This window comes from Ixodes scapularis, unplaced genomic scaffold (genome assembly GCF_016920785.2).
Source record: "Ixodes scapularis isolate PalLabHiFi unplaced genomic scaffold, ASM1692078v2 PGA_scaffold7__128_contigs__length_106722199, whole genome shotgun sequence".
NCBI lineage: Eukaryota > Metazoa > Arthropoda > Arachnida > Ixodida > Ixodidae > Ixodes > Ixodes scapularis.
Window position 1 is genome coordinate 30,463,312 of NW_024609882.1, and position 22,681 is coordinate 30,485,992.

Genomic DNA, 22,681 nt, shown 5'->3' on the forward strand with positions numbered 1-22,681 from the left:
ACGCATGCATGCTACTCCAAAGTCTTTCCTGTCCCACCAAAATACAACGTGTTAAGCCCAAAGGTAGCCAATCATATGGTGAAGGCTGCCATGCGTAATTTATGTTTCCGGTATAAAATCAAAGTGACGATAGATGCAAGTTGTCTCATCCGTACAAATTGGTAATACAGTGCGCAATAAACAAGAACAAAGATAGGCAGTAGACACGACCTTGTTTCTGACATCTGAAGAACGTAACGGATATCGACTGCGGTATATATAACTCAATTTCCAACAGTATGCCGGCACTCTTTTGCGATTTGCGGCATCTATAGACTTGGAAACTGAAGCTTGTGCCTCATCAACAACGGAAAAAAATCTCGCGCACCGGCAAATTTTTAATTCGAGCTTCTAGATAAAGTTTTCCAGCGCAGCTGCAGACAGACATTTAAACATAAAATATAAGATGTCTTCTGGGATTCCAACCGCCGAATAACGTTGTCTTAGCGAAACCAAGAAACGTTGAGTTAGGTTTCCTAGCGAAATCTAATCCTACAGGCAATAGCCAAGGAGCAACGTTACATCGAAAACCACGTAAGTCGCATTTTGGGCTAGGCGGTAAGGCACACTCTTTAGATTACCATGACGCACTTCGCTTCACCTGCCTTTCGTAAGCAGCAACACGAAACACAGCCTGCATGCTAACAAGTTTGCGCAAAACTGCATCTTCAGAAATTCGATTCGATATTAGCTGTATGATTTTATACTAAAGCAACGAACAAGCCTTCGCTTAAAGCGACACGACACGTTATTGGGGACCGTGTACAAGAACGCGCGAAAGTTCAGCTCCGAAAAGAGCGGTCCTGAAGAGAAAAGCGAGATGGTTGAAATGCCCTGCACTACAGACACCTGGCGAGATATCCGAGCAAATAGATGGGAACAAACAAAACCAACCTCCGAGCCTGGAGCTTTATTGAAAGCTCCAAACGCCCGCGTATCCGGTGTATTGTGGCTGACCTTCCGTGTTCCTTTTTTCAGGCGTCTATTTGCAACGAAACTCGGCGAAGAAGGTTTTGAGCAAGCAGCGGGTCAAAATCCAATCGGCGGACCCAGCCAAAGCCCTTCCCTGTTACCGCTTCAGTCCTCATTCGCACGATACAGCCGTTTCTCTTCCTGGACCTAACAGCAAAAATACGCTTCGTGTGAAATAAATGGTCCGGTAAAGAATTCAGCCGACGGTATCGTAAAACTTACTTTCGCTTGGCTAAAAAAAGATTGTCCGCGTTGCGAGACTGTTTTTATTGCAGTTTTGATTCGCCCAACGTAATACAAGTCAAGTTCAGCGAAAAGCACGAACATAGGTATCATTCAAACAAAAGACGAGGCTTCTGTAGGCTGTCCCACTAATCGCCTTCTGTGCACAGCCATCTTTGTCTATTTGGGTTGCCGAACAAATTATGAATCTTCGCGCAAAAAAAAACACTCTTCAGCGGAAGATGAGACGTCGTGCACTGGTTCACAGCCCACTAACTCGGCGCTTTATGCCTGAGTGATAAGCGGCGGAAATTATCATAAACTAATAGGAACAACTCGAAAAGCATATATTTTAAGGCTCAGAGTAAGAAGGTATTTCTGCTAATAGAGGAGCCTCCCCGCAAAACGTAGCACCCCCGAAAAAGCTAATTTCGTTTCACTTCAGTTCCAGACGTCGTCGGAGCGAAGACTTGATGCGACCAACCGGGCAACGTCAGAGGCGCACCATCATCTTCGTCATGTGTCGTTATGTGTTCTATCGTGGCTAAACCAGTCATAAACCGAAAAGGCCTAGTGACTTGAGTTTTTGAAGACGTGTGGTTGATCCCAATACCTGGTGACGTTGGCTGCGTATGGGTAAAGCTGAAACAAAGTATGGCGCCTCATCGAAGTGTCGGTTGACACTCTCGAGCTCTGAGAAGGCTACTTGTAAAAAAACAAATGTATCGTGACTCTTAGTTTTTTTTTCATATATTACTTTATCCTGAATAACAGCTGTGTCGATATTTCAAGGAGCTATTACGTAAAAATTGTGTTGTTAAAAAGAAGAACAGGGAGAGTTTCTTCCAAACCAACGCAGCGTATGTGTTAAACCACAACGAATGAGAGAACATTAATTTAGACAACTCGGGTTATGGCCAACGTCCTACACGAGCAGGCATCTATCAGGCAGTGGATAATGACCGGCCACCGAAATATGATAGGAATCATCGAGAGCTGCCAGGTGAATACCCGACAGACCAACCATTTCAAAAGAAAGTTCTATCCCTTACAAAAAAATTATATCTGGCCAGTTCTGAAGATTTCAGAAATGGCACATATCGACAATTGGCCAGATATAACTTGATATAGTATATCTGCCACATATAGCCTCATAATGCCAGATATAGTTTAATATCCCTGGCTAGCTATGGAAATCCCAGATCTGGCCAAGTAAGGAAGTTCCAGATCTGGGCAGGCATATCAAAAGGACAGAAGCCTGAAATCAGCACTTTATATATATTATTGTCTACGATTCTCCCAAGTGCCCCGGCCCGCACTCGAGGAATCATGGGAATGGTGATCCTTCAGCTCCCTAGTGATCGGCAATTTAGACCAAGAGTCCTATTACTATATTACCCAAGCATCAAGGAGAATGCAGGGAATGGTGTTCCACACGACGCACGTGCTGGCCTCAGCAGTAGTGACTTTTCTAAACAAATACCTAAAACAAATGGCATCTTGCACGCGCGTTCATCAAGCTCTATTTTGGTTATTTACTTAGATTATTGTATACGGGGAGGGCGTGCTCGTGTGGCGCGTAGAACACTAATCCCTGCGTTCTCATTGATGCATGGGTAATATAGCAAATGATCTATTCCATGGTTAGACAGTTTCGAGTGTAATTCGTAGTCACCCTGAACAAGCGTCCCACTGAGCTCAGGGACCTGTCGTATCACTTTTAAACTCTCTCGTCAATGGCGGCATTTATGATACTGTGCATGCGACCCGTACAAAAATGTCATATCTGGCCCTGATAAATTTTATATATGGCCATATTTGATAATATAAGGAGTCAAATATGGCCATATAACGCTATATATGGGAGCAAATAGGGCCAGATATCACCATATAAGTGCGTAAATACGGCCATATATTGCCATATGCGCGTGAAAATACTGCCATATACCGCTGTATAAAAGTTCAAATACTGCCATATTTAGCCCGTTCACGACATTGATGGGTAGAATTATATCACCTGATAATAATATATGCGCACGTTTCGGTCGTGCAAGCAAGAAGTCGTATGTACTCGCCAAGACACTAGTTGATTCATCTATATTCCATGAGTCTCATGCAATTAGTTAACTATTGTTAACATCCTTAAAGTGAAGTTATTCCAGATATTTGGACCAATTAGTTAATTGCGCATTTTGAAGTTTGAAAGACAAATAAAATTTGGTTGTATGTTTGAGGTGTGACAATATGAAGGAGCGCATAAGATGGGAAAGCGAGTTAATCAAATAATGGATTCTAGATCCCAGCTCTTAGGCGCCCGTTTCCGGGCTAAGCGGTGTCGGCGTCGCCGTCGGCGTCACCAATTCAATTTCCCGCTAAATTTAGCGAGAAATTGAATTGGTGCTTATGTCAGGTGACGTCAACTTTCTCTCTAAATCTAGCTGTGAAACTAATTTTGTGCATGCGTAACCGCTAAATTCAGCGGGGAAACACGAACGTTTAGCTTACTGAAGATTCAAGACGCTACTTCGTCGTCCCGAATCAATTTCCCTTCGAACGGCTGCGAAGCCGTTGCGCTCGGAGTACAATACGCAGCATCTTTAAAAACCGTTCGCGCAGCATCGCAACCTCCCGTTGGCGAGCGTCGGCAATTCATCGTGTATTGCAAGTCGGAGGATGTGCTGTCCGTGGTGTCTTTTATGGGTAACTCTTTCGTAAAAAAATCTGAAATTTAAAAACACAAACCTAACAGTGTACACATAATTTTAAATTTATTGGTAATATATATATATAAACGAAGATATGCAGATGAATAAACCGTACCTCATCCAATAAATCAAAGAATTAAAGTTTTCAGGAACCCGCCGAAAGTCAAAATAACGGCCGTTGTTTTGGCTTTCGGCGGGTTCCTGGAATTTTAATTCTTTGATTTATTGAATTAAGTACGGTACATTCATTTGCATATGTTAGTTCGTTTATATCCTCCTCGGAGACCACGTACGATTGTGGGAAGTGCCCGTGTTGTATATATATATATATATATATATATATATATATATATATATATATATATATATATATTTGTTTGTGGACATCGGTGTGCAAAAAATAGTCGTAGTCGCGCTTATTTTTTCATTTAAATTATAATGTGGGTTATACGGCGTAAAACATGGTATCTTCAAACTTGCATCGTTTGGGGTCACTTTCGGGCTGGACAGCTTCTTTGGAAGTTCAAAAAGTGGACTTCATAGAGCTGTCTTGCTCAATCGGAATTGACAGCAGGGTAGACGCTATGCGTGTTTTAGGCTAACCGTGTCTCCGGTTAGGGTCACGTGCCTACAGTCTAGAAGCTGGTGATAAGGCAGGACACGGCACCTGCCTCAAGCCCAAGGTCCCCACGCATAGCATTCACTGCACTATCAACCTTGGGTACAAGTGACAAATCCTGTCGTTGTGGTCATTGTTGGGATCAGGACCAGATCCTGGTTGGGATGCCCCAGAAGATAAGCCTTTTGTGTGTGCACTCCCGTTTTGTCCTTTCCTTCTCTCCTTTTCTCTCTCTCCCTAAGCTGAAAGCGTTGCTGCCGGGCCTAGTTTGGCGTGTGTTGCGCTCTGCGTTGCTGCTGAGGATTCTGCTTCTGTAGTGAATTCGAAAAGTCCTACCCCTATATCGGCAACAACCGATTTCTTCGAAGAAGTCCAAGAATTGTGTGTGAGACGTTTAGTCTTCGGTTCTACAAATGACAGCTTGTGCTACACCGTGTTGAATCTTCACGGAAGCCTTCCTTCTTGTTTTTGTGTTTGAGTATTTGTCATGCCCAAGTCAACATATATCTCGGTATACACCTTTCAAGTCCGCATCGTCAACTTGAGTGCTCTGCAACCTACTTTGCGACATTTGATCGTTTTCCGAGAGGTACTCTTCCAGATTGCCTCTAGAATTAGGCCGCGTCTATGTCCTGGCAGCCGGGAGAACAATTTCTCCGAAATTCCACCAGCAGTCACCTGCCACTGGCCGTCTGAAATCATGTCACAACTGCAGGTAGGATACGGATTTTTATATTCTCCCTGCGCTTCGTGATAACACGTTCCAAGGCCACCTTCTCGTGGATACACGTTTCATAGACACACGTTTCGCCCACATTAACGTTCTATCGATATCCGTTAAGCAAATGTCGAAAATCCTGCATTCCCTGAGAATTAAGTTGAGCGAAATCAGGAGTTGCGTAAAGCGCAGTTCATGTAAAAATTAATAAAAGTTGGAACATGCTCAATATCCAATTGGGATTTTACTTATACAGGTGGGAAGGCAATTTAGTCAGTTATTTGCAAAAAAAAAAAAACAACGATATATATAAAGGTTGCCTTATTTATTGAGACATATCTGGCCTGATATGGGAGGCAGATATACCCTTATTCGGCAGATTCAGATATGGATATATGTAAACAATTGGGCATAACTGTTTAGATACGCCTTATATAAACTGATGTGCTTGATATGGCCAGATATGTTAAATTTTTATATAACCATATTTTTTATATATTAGTCCAGATATGTCATTTTCGTATATAAGTGCGGATATGCCATTTTCAACCTAGCTGAGCCGCAGAAATCTCTTACAATTTTATAATTCTCGGGATTGTTGTTTTAGCAAGAATTATTTAAAAGCCGAGAAATCACAACAATCGAAACCGGGATTTCGCTCGGATTCAGCGGAGCTGTTTACAACATTTTTTTGCGTTTCTAACTTAATATCAGCGTCTTCGAAGCTGTACGAGAATGATAATAATGTAAGGAGATATGTCTGCAGCTCATCCAGGTTGAAGGTTGGACAGAAGGCGCAGTATAGACATTGGCGAGAAATTTTAAAAGTGATATGACAAGTACTTGGGTTACTTCGAATTACACTCAAAGCTGTGTAACCATAGGATCGGTCGAAATTTCCGATCACTAGCAGGTGGAGGAACACCGTCCCCAGTTGCCACGATTTCTCGAGTACGAACCGAGGCGCTTGGAGGATTTAGCGAATTGTCCATTCGGGCGTAATGTTAACACTTGAAAATAATTAAGCTACATTGAAATCCTCGTCAAAATTAGCACAAATTATCCCAAACTTAAGCTTGCCATAGCTGAAGTTTGGGATTATTTGCGCTAATATTTAGCTCGCGAACAATGAGTCAGTCACAGTTCGCTAACAAAACACTTTTCTTTACTTGTTTTTGTTTTCTTAACTTTTTATATATTGAAAAGCGGCCGTCATATAAAGCTGTACATACGCCACATGACGAAGTATATACCTCAAACAAGGCTGTATATATTTTAGATAAGTCTGTACATACGCCAAATTAGGCTGTATATATTCCAGATAAGGCTTCATATTAGCCAGAAAAGGCTACATTTACTCCAAATAAGGCTTTATATACTCCAGCTAAGGCTCTATATAGGCTCTATATAATCATATAATGTTTGATATGGTCAGATATGCCCCAGATAGAAGATTTCCATATGGAATGCTTCGTCTCACTCTGAGCCCGGAAGCTCTCGAGCCGCGAGCCGATTAAACCACGAACACAGACTCGAAAAGTCACTACAAAGTGTTCCTCATGTTTCTGCACGTGTTCCATTTTCGATGAACCCTTCAAGCACAGGGAAGCCCCAGTGACTCGCGTTTTCTACATTGTTTCATTGCTCCTATCACCTTGCAGCCTCGGCTACGTCCGGACTTAAGGTGAAACGAATTATATTAGTTCTTGCTAAACGTGATGATGTGACTCAGTGTGCAAACGAAGGGTCGGTCAACCCATGGATCGGCTTGGAGGGACAAGGGAAGACGACAAAGAAGAGAAGAGATGGGGAGTGCGTGCACGGAAAGCGTGCGAATGACTGGCCGGGTGGACGTGCTGGGTTGGAAAGACACACATCGGCCAGGGCAATCGGCTGCTCGCTCCTGCTGTCTGATCAGTAGCCTTGTCCCAGTAAGGGCAGCGCATAGAAATCTACGCTGCCTCGTTTCCTACTGCGAGAACACATAGTACATTGAATCCTGGGTCATCGACGAAAGCCAACCGCTCCCGCTACTAGGGACTTTTAGGGAACCGTTTTTGAGCATCCGATACCGTACGATGGGCCCTCCAGTACGAGCTGCGCATGCGCAACCACAGAAGCCTGCCATATGCACAGTTCGTAGCGGAGGACCCATTGTACCGTATCGGGTGTGGAAAAGAGGTTCCCTAAAACTCCCTAAAGCCACAACCGCGGCCCTACAACGACGGCTGCAGACACGAGACCCACTCTTGCGCATGGTTGTTCCAAGACATGGGGACTGTTGCGTTCCCCTTCCTTTCATTTCTTTTACCAAGTTTTCTTTTTTTGCTTTTAGTATAGCCAAATGAACTCTTGACTTCTTTTGTAAATACATGTTTTAAGAAAAACGAAGGGTATGTGTATCTTGTCTATATATAACCCTAAAGAACCTCGCTACAGTAAACAGCATAGTTGCCAGAAAGGCACCCCTCGGTCTCGAAGAAACAAACTCAGGCCGATACGAGCCTCAAATAAGACCGAGCCGAAAGGTCATTTCGGCCTGCGTCTGGTCAAAGTGAACAAATCAGTCCAGGCAGCCTCTTCCATTTGAGCACCACCGATGGCGTCTTCGACCGTCGCCCTCTTATCGCTGGGCAGCAATGCGAAACTTATTAGTACCGTCAATATTGAGCGGGGTAGCCCCAAGGCTACGCCATTTATTTTATCTTTTTTGTGTATCTCCCTTGCTTTCTGTTTTTTTTTTTTGTTCGATGTGCTCAAATATTAGTCCGTTGCCAAAGCCCTCCCTTCAGATGTGTGTAACCTATACATTGTTTCACGTCAGGACGGACTGCAGCCGACATTTTGATGAAGCCAGTTAATCGGCGCCAAAATTAGATCATCATTTCGCTTTTCGTTTGATATCACTGGCTAAATAAGTCAAGCCCAGAAACAAAAAAGGACGCATTCACACGCCCCCATTTAGTGTACGTAATTGGTACCACTTAATATAAGGCGAGGTGTATACAGCAAAAGGTTATGAAGGATTTTGTGACGTTGAGAGATATTTTTTTTCTTCATTCCTGAGTGGTGTTTGAATTACATATCAATATAGATGTATTAAAAAAAACTTTTTTAATTAGAATACATAAAATTTGAAACGCTGAAACCTGGAACTCTGTGTGAAAGTGACGCTAGCACTTTCGGTTGAGTATCTCATATCTTTAATATGCGATACTTAAGACGTGGTAGGTCGTCATAATTTGTTGTCTAATTAAATATCTATTCAACAGTACTAATAGGTCAACTTATAACCTAGAAAAACTGGCTCCGGTTTACTCAAATATTTTGAGCATTTTAGTTTGCTCTTGCGATGTGGAGGAAAAACGTACGAGGGCTTGGGAAATAGTTAAGGTCAAATTTGTGAAACAAGATGGCGCACTGGCACAAGAAAGTTTAGTTCAACGCGGAAGGAAAAAAAAAGTTTTATGTTTACTTACGTAATTGGGTCTTTAGAATTCGTTCCTTTTTGCGCGCGCTAATTAGAGTAAGCCGAGCCAGGCGACTTTTCTGTTTGCCTTGATCATTCCACAAAATGCCATCACGTTTACTAATCCCAGTGAGCAAAGCGTAAACACAATTTTCCCTTTTGTTTACTTTGTTATATAATACCTTCGAGTTTCCTCACGAAATTGCCGCAGCTCATAGAAATAACGCACACATAAAACAAGACCAAGCTTGGGCTCGCCTTGAGTTTCTCTTACACAATCTCGCAAATGTCAAAACGACTTTTGAAAGAAAAATAAGTTTAGGGGAATATTTAATAGTGCTGTGACATCTAAAGCGAAAAGAAAACCCAAAGTAAAACAAAACGCTACCGAGTGGTATTTGCTTTTCCCTCTTGTTGTTTTCTGAACGGCCATTGTTCGAGCCTCACAAAGCAAGCAGACGAATTGCCTGTTCGACGCCGCTTTCCCTCCTCAATTGCTTTCTCTATCCCCATCCCGCCAGTATTTCCCGCTCTTTTTTTTTCCTAGCCCCCAAATTCACTCCGCAGCTTCACACAGTTAGACACTACTCTATTGTCAAACGCGAGCAAGAAAAATCACAAACCTAACGGCGACCACTACGCTTTTTTTATTTATTTTAAAGGAGATCACAGCCATTAGGAAGCCGTCAAGGGTTGCGGTCAAGTCTAGCTGTAATGAACTCCCGGCACAGCCACTGACTTTTTTACTGTGCCCAACAGCTGACACTGACAGCATTCAGGAAATTGTCGTGGATCGGGAAGTTTCTAGTCAAGACCGGAGTTTCGTACAGTTAGGTACACGGGAAGCTAGAAGGGTTTTGCTGGTTTCTCTCGCTGGTATGTTTAATAGACCAATCTCACTGTCCAGTTGGGTAACGCCGACGCTGCCGGAATACATCGAGGGAACTTTATTCTTTTGTGCACGTGCCACAACCTCGCTGGAGGGGAGAAGGCACTTCTCAATGCGAGCGGACGTGTTTCCAGCGAGCTCGCGCTTGAACTCACCGAATTACCCGGTTCTAGACCTCAAAACCCAACTAAAATCTCCAGAATTAGTGGGCATCTTCGTCACCTAAGAAATCCCAAATCTCGGAACTCCACCCCAAATTGTTTGCTAAACTTGCGCTGACCGGCCTCCCTCGAGAGAGCGCTGCACTTAGCCTAATACTCGCATCTCCTGGCCTAGCGTACACAACGCGTCTCGCGCTGGTCGACAGCCAACTTCCATGTGCTCCGTCGCTTCGACTGACCCACTGCAAACAATGGAGACCTCCGCTGGTCTCTAAAATTATAAATTTGCTTCCCCGGCATTGAGACAATAGAAATCGACAACGATTATTTTCAATATCGCGGTTAATACGATAACAGCAAATTCGCCCAACTCAACATCGCCCACTTATTTTTGATACTTTTCTGCTTTAAATATTATTTAAAACGAATAGCTAATCTATGTCTATATGAACAGCTTCTATAAAATACGATTGCACATGTGAAGAAGAAGACTACTAAATCAAAGTTGTTAGTCAGCTCTTAGATATTGTCCTGTCTTTTCTACGTCTATTTCTGTAAGTTCAAGCTGACGCCTCACTAATATGAACCAACTAGCTCAACTCAAGCCTGTAACCAAGTTCCTTTCCAGTTATTTGAGCCCTCCTTTTCTTAGCCTTCAAACCCTTGACTCGATGACTCTCAGCCACTTAATTGCCACTACCGCATGTCAAGGCAGGTTGCTGGCGCGCAGCGTCAACAAGAAGATTCTCTTCGACGATGTCGGGCAAATGTTCGGCTTAAAAAAAATATTTGCGCTGTGCCACGCCCAGATAACTCGCAGAAAGAGCGGGTAACGGTAAATCTAATATTTTTATCGTGTAAATATTATTTGAAACTAATAGCTACTTTGTGTATATATGAACAAGTTGTAAAAAAGACGATGGCACTTACAAAGAAGGAGAGTACTAAGGCAAAGTTGTTAACCAGGTATTATCTATCGCCCTGTGCTCTCTACGTATGTTTATGTAAGTTCAAGCTGGCGAATTACTAATATGTACCAACTAGCTCAACTTAAGCCTGTAACAAAGTTCATTTCTAGTTATTTGAGCCCTTCTTTTTATTACACTCTAAATAAAAATGGATTCGCGTCTACTTCCCCGCAAAACATTCAAAGCCAGTCTCTGCAATCTAGAAGATCAGCTGAGCGAATGATGAGGCGGAACATCTCTTTATATCTCTGAATTAAGTCTGCGCTGTGGCATAAACGCAATGCAAGTATGACGCTTTGTATTGCGCAATGCCACAGCGCAGATTTCATTGCTCGGTCTAAACGAATGTTCCGCCTCATCATTCGCTGAGCTGATTTCGTAAATCGCAGAGATTGGCTCTTTGAGTGCCTTGCGGGTAGGTAGACGCGCAGCCATTTCTTATAGTGTAGTATTCAATGCCTTGACCCGATGACCTCTCAGCCGCTTAATTCCCACTACCACATGTCAAGGCAGGTTGCTGGCATGCAGCATCAACAAGAAGATTCTCTTGGAGGATGTCAGGGAGATGTTCGTCTTAAAACAATATTTGTGGTGTGCCACGCCCAGATAATTCGTAGGAAAAGTGGGTAACGTAAATTTCAAAATCTAACATGGGGCGGGCACAACCAAGCACAAAAATAAGAGAATTATTAAACACCGCAGCCCGCAGAGCCTGCTCGCTATAGACACCTACCGATCTACGGCGGAAAGGAAGATCTTGATGCTGCAGCAGGACACGCTCAATGGCAAGTTTCATGGCACCCGCTCATCCGTAGCAAAAGACCCCTCCAATGCTCGCGGTGTGATCCGCGACATCTTCGCATACGTCAGAGACGAAACCCTTGATCCGAACTCCGCATCCAGGGCAGCAGAATCCTGGGGGCCTGACGGCTTGGCCAAATGAACACCTTACTGGTTACGGTGGAAGGCAAAGCGGTACCAAGGAACGCCACCTCCTTCTCGGGGCTTTACCGCATTTACCTCCTTACTCTCTGGGACAAGCGCCGAAATATCCTCCAGAGATGTAAACGCCAAAAACGCACCACCAAACTCAAGGAACGCCTGTCGCGCCTTACCCAACAAGCCCAGGAATACGCCGACAAGCAACAGATAACTGGCTCCAGGTAAGCGAAGAACTTAACAACGAGCTCCACACAGGACTAGCCTTAGAAACTTTTTGAACGCTACTGGCGCAGTCGGAGCCTAAAAACACACTCCAACGACTTCACATGACGATGGAAACGACACCACAATACGTCACCGAACAGATTAGCGACACCCCCTTCCCGCATGAAAGACCAGACGCCCGTCAACATACGTACACGGAATATCCGCAGGTGGACGGAGGTATCAACTAGGAATCCTCTGAAACTGAACTACGTATGCCACTGTACAACTCACCCGCAACAGGACACCAGGACCCGACACGATTACATATGGAGTCCTCCGCAGCCCACCAGACCAAAAACTCAACAAACTCCTGGACCACAGTAATCAAGCGTAGAAATCGGGTGTACTTCTCTCAGAGTTGAAATAAGCCCATTTAAGTCTACTCTCCAAGTCAGACAAACCGCCCACTACGCACTCAAGGAATATTAACTGCAGAAAGTCACCGAGGCAATGATATACTCGTGTTCAATGAACGCTTACCCTTACCAACGCCTCACCAAGACACATCGTAGCAAGATAGAGACGGCCATACGCCGATGAGTACAAACAGGGCTTGGAGTCATTATCAACGCTCATAAAACTTTAACCAACTACGCCGCACTGCATATCACACTAGAAAAAAGAGTGGCGGCACACCACGAAGCCCAGCATCATCGTCTCACCACCTCTCTACAAAGCTAGGCTATCCTCTACAGTCTAGAATACCCTACAGACAACATCCCGCCAATCCTCCAGCACCCATTACTATGGGAAGGCATTCAAAGGAACACGGTCCTCCCCATACCGAAGCACGTGAACCCTACCACAAACCAAGAACAAAAAAAAATCCAGAGCGATACACCCCATAGAACCCCCACACGACCACTACAACACGGACGCCCGTCACACGGAGACCATCCCTACGACGGCATAAGTGCGCCCTCGCGAGACCCACGCGCAACACCATTCCAACGTCCCATCACCCAGGGCAGCAAAAACTCAAGCCATCGCTGAAGCCATAGTTCTGCACGACCACCACACGACCCCTTTCACGGTCTGAACTGATATCCAAAACGTCCTCCTTGACTTCGCCTGAAATAATATCAGAGACCACCTGGTCAACACGGTACTGAAGGAAACTAACGCAACCCTCGGCTATGGCCAGAAACCTACGATCCAAGAGATTGCAGGGCCCTCCATCACAAACAGCGTCGACAACTCCTACCAGATATCCGCACAGCACACACAGGACTTCCTTAGCCATTACTCCTATCACACAGAGAGGCCACATACGTTACACTAGCACGAACGATCATGTGGCGTATTCGAACATCACATCTACAGATTTACAGGCCGACCGCACTGGCAGATCGGCGGCAGATACCCGGACAACAAACACACCTACTGGCAGTGCACACGAGCTTTTCCAGCTCCTACATTTCTCTACCCCACACTTTCCCTCTCCACATTTCCTACTCCTGAGTGAGCTCGGCCGCTCCCCCTAGGGACCTTCAAGCCACGGTATGGCCCCAACAAGCAGCAAGCATGCAAGGAATTTTCGTAGTCCCACCAAAAACACCGTCCTCGGAAGACTTGTAAGCCACTACCTCTTCCGAAGCCGAAGACTAACATCGCGTCTCGGACTTGAGTTGTTGAAACTAAAGTCTTTCCCTTTCTCTTTCTCTTTCTCTCTCTCTTTCTTTCTCGCTGTAGCAATGCACATGCTGAACTTTAGCGAGGTTACTGACGCCTGCCTCCTGTGGACTAACCTTATGGTGGTGTCGCGCATTCCCCAAACACTCGGTGAGATTAGCCTACTGAGAGCGTTGTTACATCTCTCAGCCAGCGATCTCCCAGGGAAAGACTCGCGTAGGAAGTTTTTTTCGCTCTGACTGCACTGGATAAATTTTCTTTCTGCAACGAAGATGTCTCGGAAATTTAATGACACCTCACTAAATTTAGCGGCTTTCTTTGTCGTCTAGGGGGTTAACTCGTCATTCCGCAGGTGGCGACAATCTTTGCGGTTTTTAAGTCAGGTTAGTGTTATTTACAATGACCTAAAAAGTACCATACATTTCAACTGTCAGTCTTCAATAGCCAAACTTCCGTGATAAGTTAGTGCCTTCGGGTTGTCATCTTTTCCGCCTCTCAGGAAAATATTGTCAGAGAAAAAACGCTCGCGACGCCATTTGTATGTTACTGAGGCAAATATGAAAATATTAATTGAAATAATGTGTGGGTGATTGTGCGAATGCATTCTCCAAGTCTGCCAGATGAACTGGGCCAGAGGAAGTATGTGCAAGATTTCAGAGAAGAAAAAATAAAGCGGGCTATATGAGGCTAATCTCCAAGACCGATGATTGATTATTGGAAGTTCTCAGCTTAATTTCAAAACTGCTCTTAGTGACTTACAATTTTTTCCCAAACATTCTATGCCCCAGTGCCGGTAATCTGAAAGACACTAGGAGTTTTAGATGCCTTGTCACCGAGCGAGCACGTGCGTGCCGAGTGATTTCGTGCAGGGGCTCCGGGTTCGATTCCTGGGAGCGGCGCATCGTTTATTTTTTATTTTTTTTTATTTAGCGTGCTCGTAAGTTCGAGAACCCTGTCGTCTGTTCGAGGTCAGAATGTGTATACGCGCCGAATTTTCTACACCGATTTTTCCAGAAGCCCACGGTAGTACAAAAGGGGCTTTGGGTGGTTAGCCGCGCGAGGTCAGTCTCGCCACAGCGTTTGATCCTGCTGTTTTGCCACCATCGACGTCTGCTACGCAAACCTTCTTTTATTTTGTTTTGGACACAAGTTAGCCCCATTAAACGTTTAGTTTGCTTCAGTCTTTTTGGTGACTAATCAATTGTCATTCGTGACAATAGGATAAAGATATCTGGACCTATTTAATTGCCGTGGAACCAACGAGAATGTCTGGTATGGTTCTCTCATTTGGCACATAAATCACTGAAATATAACTTACGAGAAGTACATTAAACCTTCTAAAATTAGGCATAATCTCATAGTACAAACATCACATGTTGAGTAACTTAAGCACTAACCTGAATTGAGCAACCCTGGAAAACATTCGTAAGTAAATTATCACGAGCAATAATTCCCAAACTAGCTTGTTTTCATGGTCTTAAAAAAGCTATGAGTGTAATAGATTTGTGTTACTTTTCAGTCAAAATAATGGCCTATTTAAAATAAAAAAGCTGTTTGATGTTTGATTTCAATCCACGCAGAAGTGGTCGAATAAGCAACGATCCTTTTTGGTTCTCCAGAGAGCTACGTAATACGCTGCGTAAAAAAGCGAGGTATCATAAAAACTACAAGAACACCGTCATAAAAAAAATGGCAGACTGTTTAAAGAGTATCGTTCAGCGGCCAAAAATCTGATAAGGCGTGATCGGGAAAACTGGCGAAATTCAGTTGAACGCAATTTTAAGCGCGATCCTAATGCTCTGTGGAATTATGCATGGTACATGGGGACATCTAGTCGGTCGAAAACTTGCATTGCAAGACGACTCTGGATATACATCTGAGCCGTCCGATGTCTGTGATCGTTTTGCTACGTTCTTCTCTATTGATTGATTTTCATTTTAAATTGTCTCTTTGTCTCAACCAACATGGTTTTTGTCAAGGGCGTTCAGTGGAAACAAACCTTGTATCATTTTTGGAACACCCTCTACCTAAGGTCACGTCCCGTAGGCAAGTTGATGTTACTCATTTCGATTGCTTTAAAGCTTTTTTATCTCGTAGGTCATAAGTTGTTACTTGCCAAATGTTCAGCGTTGGTCATGACAAGCTCATTTTGCAGTTGACTGTTCGGCTATATTGGCGGAGGACATAACAGAGCGCTGTATGAAGGGTGTTTTTCTGCCTCATATGCTTTAAATACTGGAGTGCCTCAAGGGTCCAATCTAGGGTCGTTGTTATTCAACATTTTTGTGAATGATTTGGTAGACAGTGTGCAGCATTCAAAGGTGCTGCAGTTTGAAGACGATGTTAAGATTTATCGCGAAATTCATTCAACTACTGACTGTCTAAAGATGTAAGACAATGTTCAGGCAGTTCTAAACTGGTGCTTAAAAATAATTTAGTACTTAACCCCCCCCCCCCCCCAGTAAAACCAAGGTTTTTTCCTTTACCCGTAAGACAAGTTGCATTGTGTATTCGTATACCATGTTAGGTTCAGCTATCGCGAGGTCCGATACTATTCGTGAGCTGGGAGTGCTGTTTGATTCCCGCCTTTCGTTTACTGAGCATGTTTCGAAAGTTGTGTATGATTCGTATCAGGTGCTAGGCGTTATTTCCCGAATGACGCGGAATTTTCATACTTATGCTAGCATGATTTATATATTTCGCGCCCTTGTTTTGTCTCAATTTCAGTTCTGTTCAGTCATATGGAACACCATTGGATCGACTCAATCATGTATTTCAGAAAAAGTGCAGAGTCGTCTCCTGCGTATTGTTTATCATTTTTAATATTAATACTTACTTAATCAGCTTGACCTGGTACCCTTGCATAAAAGAAGATTAGCGCGAGACATGACTTTTTTGTATAAGATAGTGAACGCTAAAATTGACGCGCCTTTACTTGTAAGTGCGATTTCTTTCAGTATTCTCCAAAAGTGGACCAGATTTTTATTTCTTTTCTACCCGCAGAAAGTTTCTGTCCAGTCCCCAATGGCACGCCTTCAGCTCCTTTATAATCGCGATAGGAGGGATTTAAAATTGTTTTCACCCCTTTTAAATTTTAGAAAAGATTTGTTGGCCGCTTGACAAACATCTGTGCTCGGCTGTTCTCCATTGTTCTTCGAAATTTTATTTATTTCCTGTTATCTTTTCTAAATCACGTGCTGCTTGTTTGTCTGTATCTGTTTTTTTATTGTTTGTAATATGGGCGCACTAATAAGGCCTCGAGCTGTTTGTGGGCACATTAAGCGGAATAAATAAATCAATAAATAAATAAATGTCATCTTTCTATTTTTTTAAGCCAGAACGACTCACACCTAACTCAATCTGTAATTTTATTTAAATTTTGCGGGAATATTACGAAACATCTCTCATTTATAGCAGGTTTTTTAATTAAAAATACAAATGTGAAAATAACTTCTGTTTTCTAATTTATTTTGGTTAAAACCATTAAACTGCGACAAAAAAAACAATTTCTTGCGCTGAGCAATCTTATGGTAAGCAGGTTATTCTTTCTAAACTCTCAGAAATCACACAGAATATTTCATTCACTGGAATTACCAAATATCCATGACAGCGTGAGTTAGGCCATTCATCGTTTTCTTTTTTTCTTTTTTGGAATGCATATTGATATAATATACAGTACCATCAGTCATTTTCCATATCTAATTAATCTCTAATGTTTTTCAATACTAACGCCAAATTGTATATTTCTTTACGCATTAGCTAACCTAAGAGTGACCCAATCCACGTAGAAGGTGAACTGCTATGTTAACAGATTACAGACAAGAGTAATTCATTTCAAAGTCGTTGTTGTTGTTCTTGTTGTTCTAATTGCTTAGATAACCTAATTGAAGGCGATATTTTAAATTATATTCAAGAAAGTTGACTTTTTTCTTTCTTGTTTTTATTCGTGTCCGTTTAGCGAGTGTTATTCAGTTTCCCATACGATAAATCGTTTCACGTGGACGGCTCCCTTTCGAAATGTACAGCATTCAGAATGCGGCGGCTGATAGTCGTGTGCCTAAGCTTTGGACTAAATGAGAAATGATCTTTTCATAAAAGATGACGGGTAACACCAATGTCGTCACCAGCTGCTGCGGTGACGAATACCAAAGTTCCGAAGTTTGCTGTACGTGTTTCGCTAAACTTTATCAACTCAATAATATCACACTAAGCCAGAGAACGCCACTGGCGACGCTATGCGGAGAGCAAGTCATCTGCTTCTTGCGCAGGAGCTGCGGTGACGTCAAAAGGACGCTGAGCCATGATTGGATTTCATCGAAAAAATAGTGGGTAGTCTTGAATGCTGAATGCCTTGAGGTCTACCCACTATTTTTGTTTTTTCAATCAGCCAATGAGAGCTCGGAGTTCTGACATCATGGCGACCCCTGCAAAGAAGCAGACGAACTTGCGTTTCACATACAATCCAGTGGAACCGACAGAGATGCGTTAAAAATGCACCGTCATGGGAGTCTCGTCAACTTTACGCGTTTGCCATTGTCAACCGCCTGCTAGCGCCACCTGCACCACCTGCTTCTTGTGATCCAGGAAGGACGGATCCATGGCTACTATTCTGGATATTAAAAATCAGTGTGCCGTCAAGTGTCGTCTGGTATCGTATGTCTCGTTTTTTTTTTTCCTTCGCGCTCCGCACTCGTGTAACAGCGATCACCGACTAAATCAATCACGCATAATAAAGGAAACGCGATATTGCGTTTTTTTTTCTTCTTTTTTTGTGCGTGATTGGTTTTAGACAACGAACGCAGTGCACTTTCTGATTAATTGATTGCTTGATTGACTCCATAGCATTTTCTAGCGTCGGCTGCGCTCTGACAAAAAGTGGAACTGCGAGCATATATCGTTCGCTAAACTATATTGAAATAAAAAAAAATCGCGTCCAACCAAGAAAAATAAAAAAAATAAACGGTCGGTACCGATGTTTGGAAAACGCCCCGTGCCAACCTTTATTTATTTATTTATTTATTGAGCTTTGAGCATATTTTAGGGAAACGGAGTGTAAACAAACCCATTTTTTCTTGTTGTTTTATTGCAATTATTTTCGCAAACAAGATCATTCGATCCTCAATATAACTGCTCTTGGGAAAGTCAGTTTAAAAGCAACAATAATTGGTAATGCCAGACATAGTTCACGCAGTCAGTGAGGAAGGCATTCCACCCGCAAAGGTGGCTTCAGTAAAAAGGTGATTGGAATTAATTGCGCCGTGATTTAAAACTGGGAATGACAAACCTTGCGAATAGAGGGGTGGGGCGACCGTAACAAAGACGACGAGCGTGGTGACGATGCACTTTTATTGTTGCTTCATCGACCCTATAGGAGCGGAGCGTGGACTACGGTCAGAATCGGAGCGAAACGGAGTATAAAAGAAATAATGAAAAGTCAAAATAAATTAGAGAAGAAAAAAAAAACGATAGGGTGAAGAAACGAGAAAGAGGCAAAGTGGAGAACAGAAGATATCAAATAATGAAACAAAAAAAAAGAAATGAAAATAAAAAACAGATTGAAAAGAAGGAACCATACAGTGAAAATACGAGGTAACGACGACAAATAAAAAGAGCCGAGAAAAAGACCAGTGAACAAAAGTGGACAGCAAACGTGCTATCAATAAACAGACACGTTCATGGGAGCAGAGTCGCCTCAAAGGGGCACCTCCGCATATGGAAGCGAGCCGGTCCAAACGGGCACAGCGGAGGAGACGCGAAGGCATTTTGCGCATTGAATGTGCGGGACGGTGAAGTCGTAAATTTCGATCGGTGCCGCCGTAAGCGCTCCAAAGATACGTCACAAAACAATAATTTGTTAAGAAAAAAAGAAAAGAAAGCGCCTAACACAGGGCAGGGAGGACGGGGGCTCTAAGGATTTGGTGGTCAAATCGTAGGCGTCATGACGTCATGTGCGCCCCCTACAGGTAAACTCCTTAAAATAATTCATGAGGAAGAACGGTGACGGGGTCAACTAATATCTGGGGTCACCTTATGTGTCCATTGTGACGTGCTATCAGAGGAATCGTTTGTCAACTCCTCACAGGCATTATCTGGCCGCGCGTATTTTTGCGTGTTTGGTAACCGAAGGTGACCCCCGTCACTCGGTATAACCAGAATTTGCATCTTCTTTGCCAGTTTCCTCTTTCAATATGCCAATCAATTTATGCCGACAAAAATATGGTAATTCTAGAAAACAATTATGTCCCGAGAAACAAGAATCACTTTTGATTTACATTTTACGATTTACGATTTACACTGAAAATAAACTACGGGGCGTAGTTTATTTTCAGTGTAAAACAAAGTAACACATTTCAAAAGTTTTGTTTTATTTTTAAGACCTAATAAACAGATTGCGTGGCGATTCCCGTGCCTGTTATTAAAGTGTTTTAGTAGATCGCTCAGTTACTCCTTCTGCGCTAGCCTGGCACTCGGTCTCCGACCGCATGTAGTGCTAGTGGTCGAAACTGGATGTCGAAGTTTGAGGGCCTTTCATTATTTAATTCAGAAACCACAAAAACATTTTAAAAAAAAGTTTAGAGAGAGATAATGGTGGTTGGTGAAGCCCAAGCATACGTGAAGATGAACTGAAAGAATATCAATTTTTATTTTTGCATCTGTCCAGGTTACATACGCCGGAGCCATGGACAAATAGTCAACGCATGTTGCCTTGACGAGGTCCGGGCCCCGTGTACTTTGGCAGACGGCTACGGGGATAGAAATATAACTGCAGAGATTATATCAACGGGCAGCAAGTGAAATACATACATAAACGAGCTAGGTTTCACAGGTTTACATAAAATGAAGTACAAAAAGTAAGTACAATGATTTAGGGTTTATGTTATAAATTTCCACGTCGTCTACATGATATTTGTTGAGCAATGAGGGTCGATTATGTTTTAAAGACTGGTAACTGTAGTTCGTACGAAGCGGAAACACTTCCTATATCTGGGAGTAGCGGGTGTGGATGATGCACATGTTTTTGACCAATCCAGACGTTTGTCTGGAGTGGTCAACGTCGCCTCGTCGACCAAAAAATCAAATGGTCCAATTTTTGTAATAAAATCTTTCTTAATATCCTTTTTAACTTTAAAATCGCATAACGGCAAGCTTTAAAAGTTTAACACATGGTCCGGCTTGCTTGAAACAGCGTCTCAGCTGCTACTGGGTGCAAGAAAACATTGCCAAAGCTAGCGCACGAGCTGAGCGGGACCCTAACCGCGCCTCAGGACGCTCGCGCGTCCCAGCCTTTTAAAGTGCTTTCTTGCACCATGTCTCAGATGAGACGCTGATCTAGGAAGCCGGTCCTCGTCCAGAGCACTTGTGCTATTTTTGGGTGTAATTTGAGAGCTTGGCGATGCGTAATTCATTTTAAGAAAAAAAAGAAAGAAAGAAACAAAGAGAGACATCGTGGGCTTCTTTTTTTTTTTTTTTTTGTTTTTTGTTAGACATCTATTACATAGGTCAACTTCATCCTACGACTTTCCACGTAGTTTCTGGAGGACATCCGAAATAATCGTGAAACAGCTTCTACTTGTTTGGGTCTGTCATAATATTTGAACTGCAGGTTGTATACGGAGAGTCACGGCATGCGTGCTTCGGTACACAGTGGGTGGCAATCCGCAATGACAAACGCCGATCTGTTGTGCCGCGAGCCGCCGGAAGAAGTAGAGTCGTCGATAAGTGCAAGAGAAGTTGCGAGTTCTATCGACTTCGCAAACAGTGCCTGGACAGCTTCCTCGCAGACCGTAGCTGTCTAAGAACGAAGGTCCAAGACTTTCGGAACAGTATATCTTCATTTAGGAAGGATTTCTTGATCGATCCGTTTTTTGTGCTGCTGGCAGGCGTGACAGATTGGACAGCAAAGGAAGTCGGACTATAGGGTCATGCATTTCTGTGTTTGCAGATTAGCTCCGGAAATAAAAGGTTGTCACCAGAAGAATCAACAAAATAAATGAAAAACAAAACAACAGAAAGTCGCAATAGAAGTTTCTTTTTGCATAGTAAATTTAGCTGTTTTTATTGTGACGCTTTCTTTTTGTGTGTTTGTCTTTTAATAAACCATCATATTGTAAGTAGCGCTCTGTGTCACCTTGTTCTCTGTGTTTGTCTTTGAGGGGCTTATTCTTCGTTGGATGTACCAACTAGGCCAATTATCCATTTTGCTTCAGTTATGTTCTCTTGTAATATAATCAAAAATCAATCCGCAATGTGCTCTGAAATACAACAAGCCATTTGCAAATGTTTTGGAACTGTATATTGCAAAAATAAGACCAATCACATAGAAGAACAAAACTGACACTCGATTTTGGGGTGTTTAATATTAAGGGTCAATATAGATTCCAGGTAATATTCTGAAGGTACAAATTGTTCAATAAAACTGTGAAACGGCTCCCTCCCCTTTCCCAAATTGAGTTTAAGTAAGATTAAGTAAGCAAAACTGTAGCTGAAGAAGGCCTTTGAAATGTGGTGTTGTATTCTGTTCTCCCTTACACCAGCTTACTGTTTCGCTTCTTCACAATAATTGCGAAGCTCCATGCAGAGTTACCAGTATTTTACACTGGAAACATAAAATAAATTAAATACTAACATAATGTACCAGTCTTAATTACTTAGGAAAACATTAAAACTACGGCGTTGTATGCCGAGAACACAACCATTGAAATCAGCTCAGTCAATAAAGATTACATCTCTCCATTAGCACTTGGTAGGCTTGTGCTATACTTTTACACGGGAGTTGGTTGATTTAAACTGAACCTGTTCGAGTATAAACGTTTGCGCATGATTTTAAATTAAAATTCAGAACTTCTAATCAAAAGAATACGTCCGGCGCTGGCCAAGCAAGCTGAATATGCTCTAAAATGTTTTAGAAAAATAACGTAATCTGATTGATGATCTTTTAGGTTGCTATTTCCCAAGCGACATTCTAATGTTATCTTCAATGCGACAAAACAGAGTGGCAAGAACCACCACATTTAGGGCAAATTTTTAATTTCGGCTTAGTGTTACGCTTCGGATACTTGATATGTTTGTTTTTTCTTT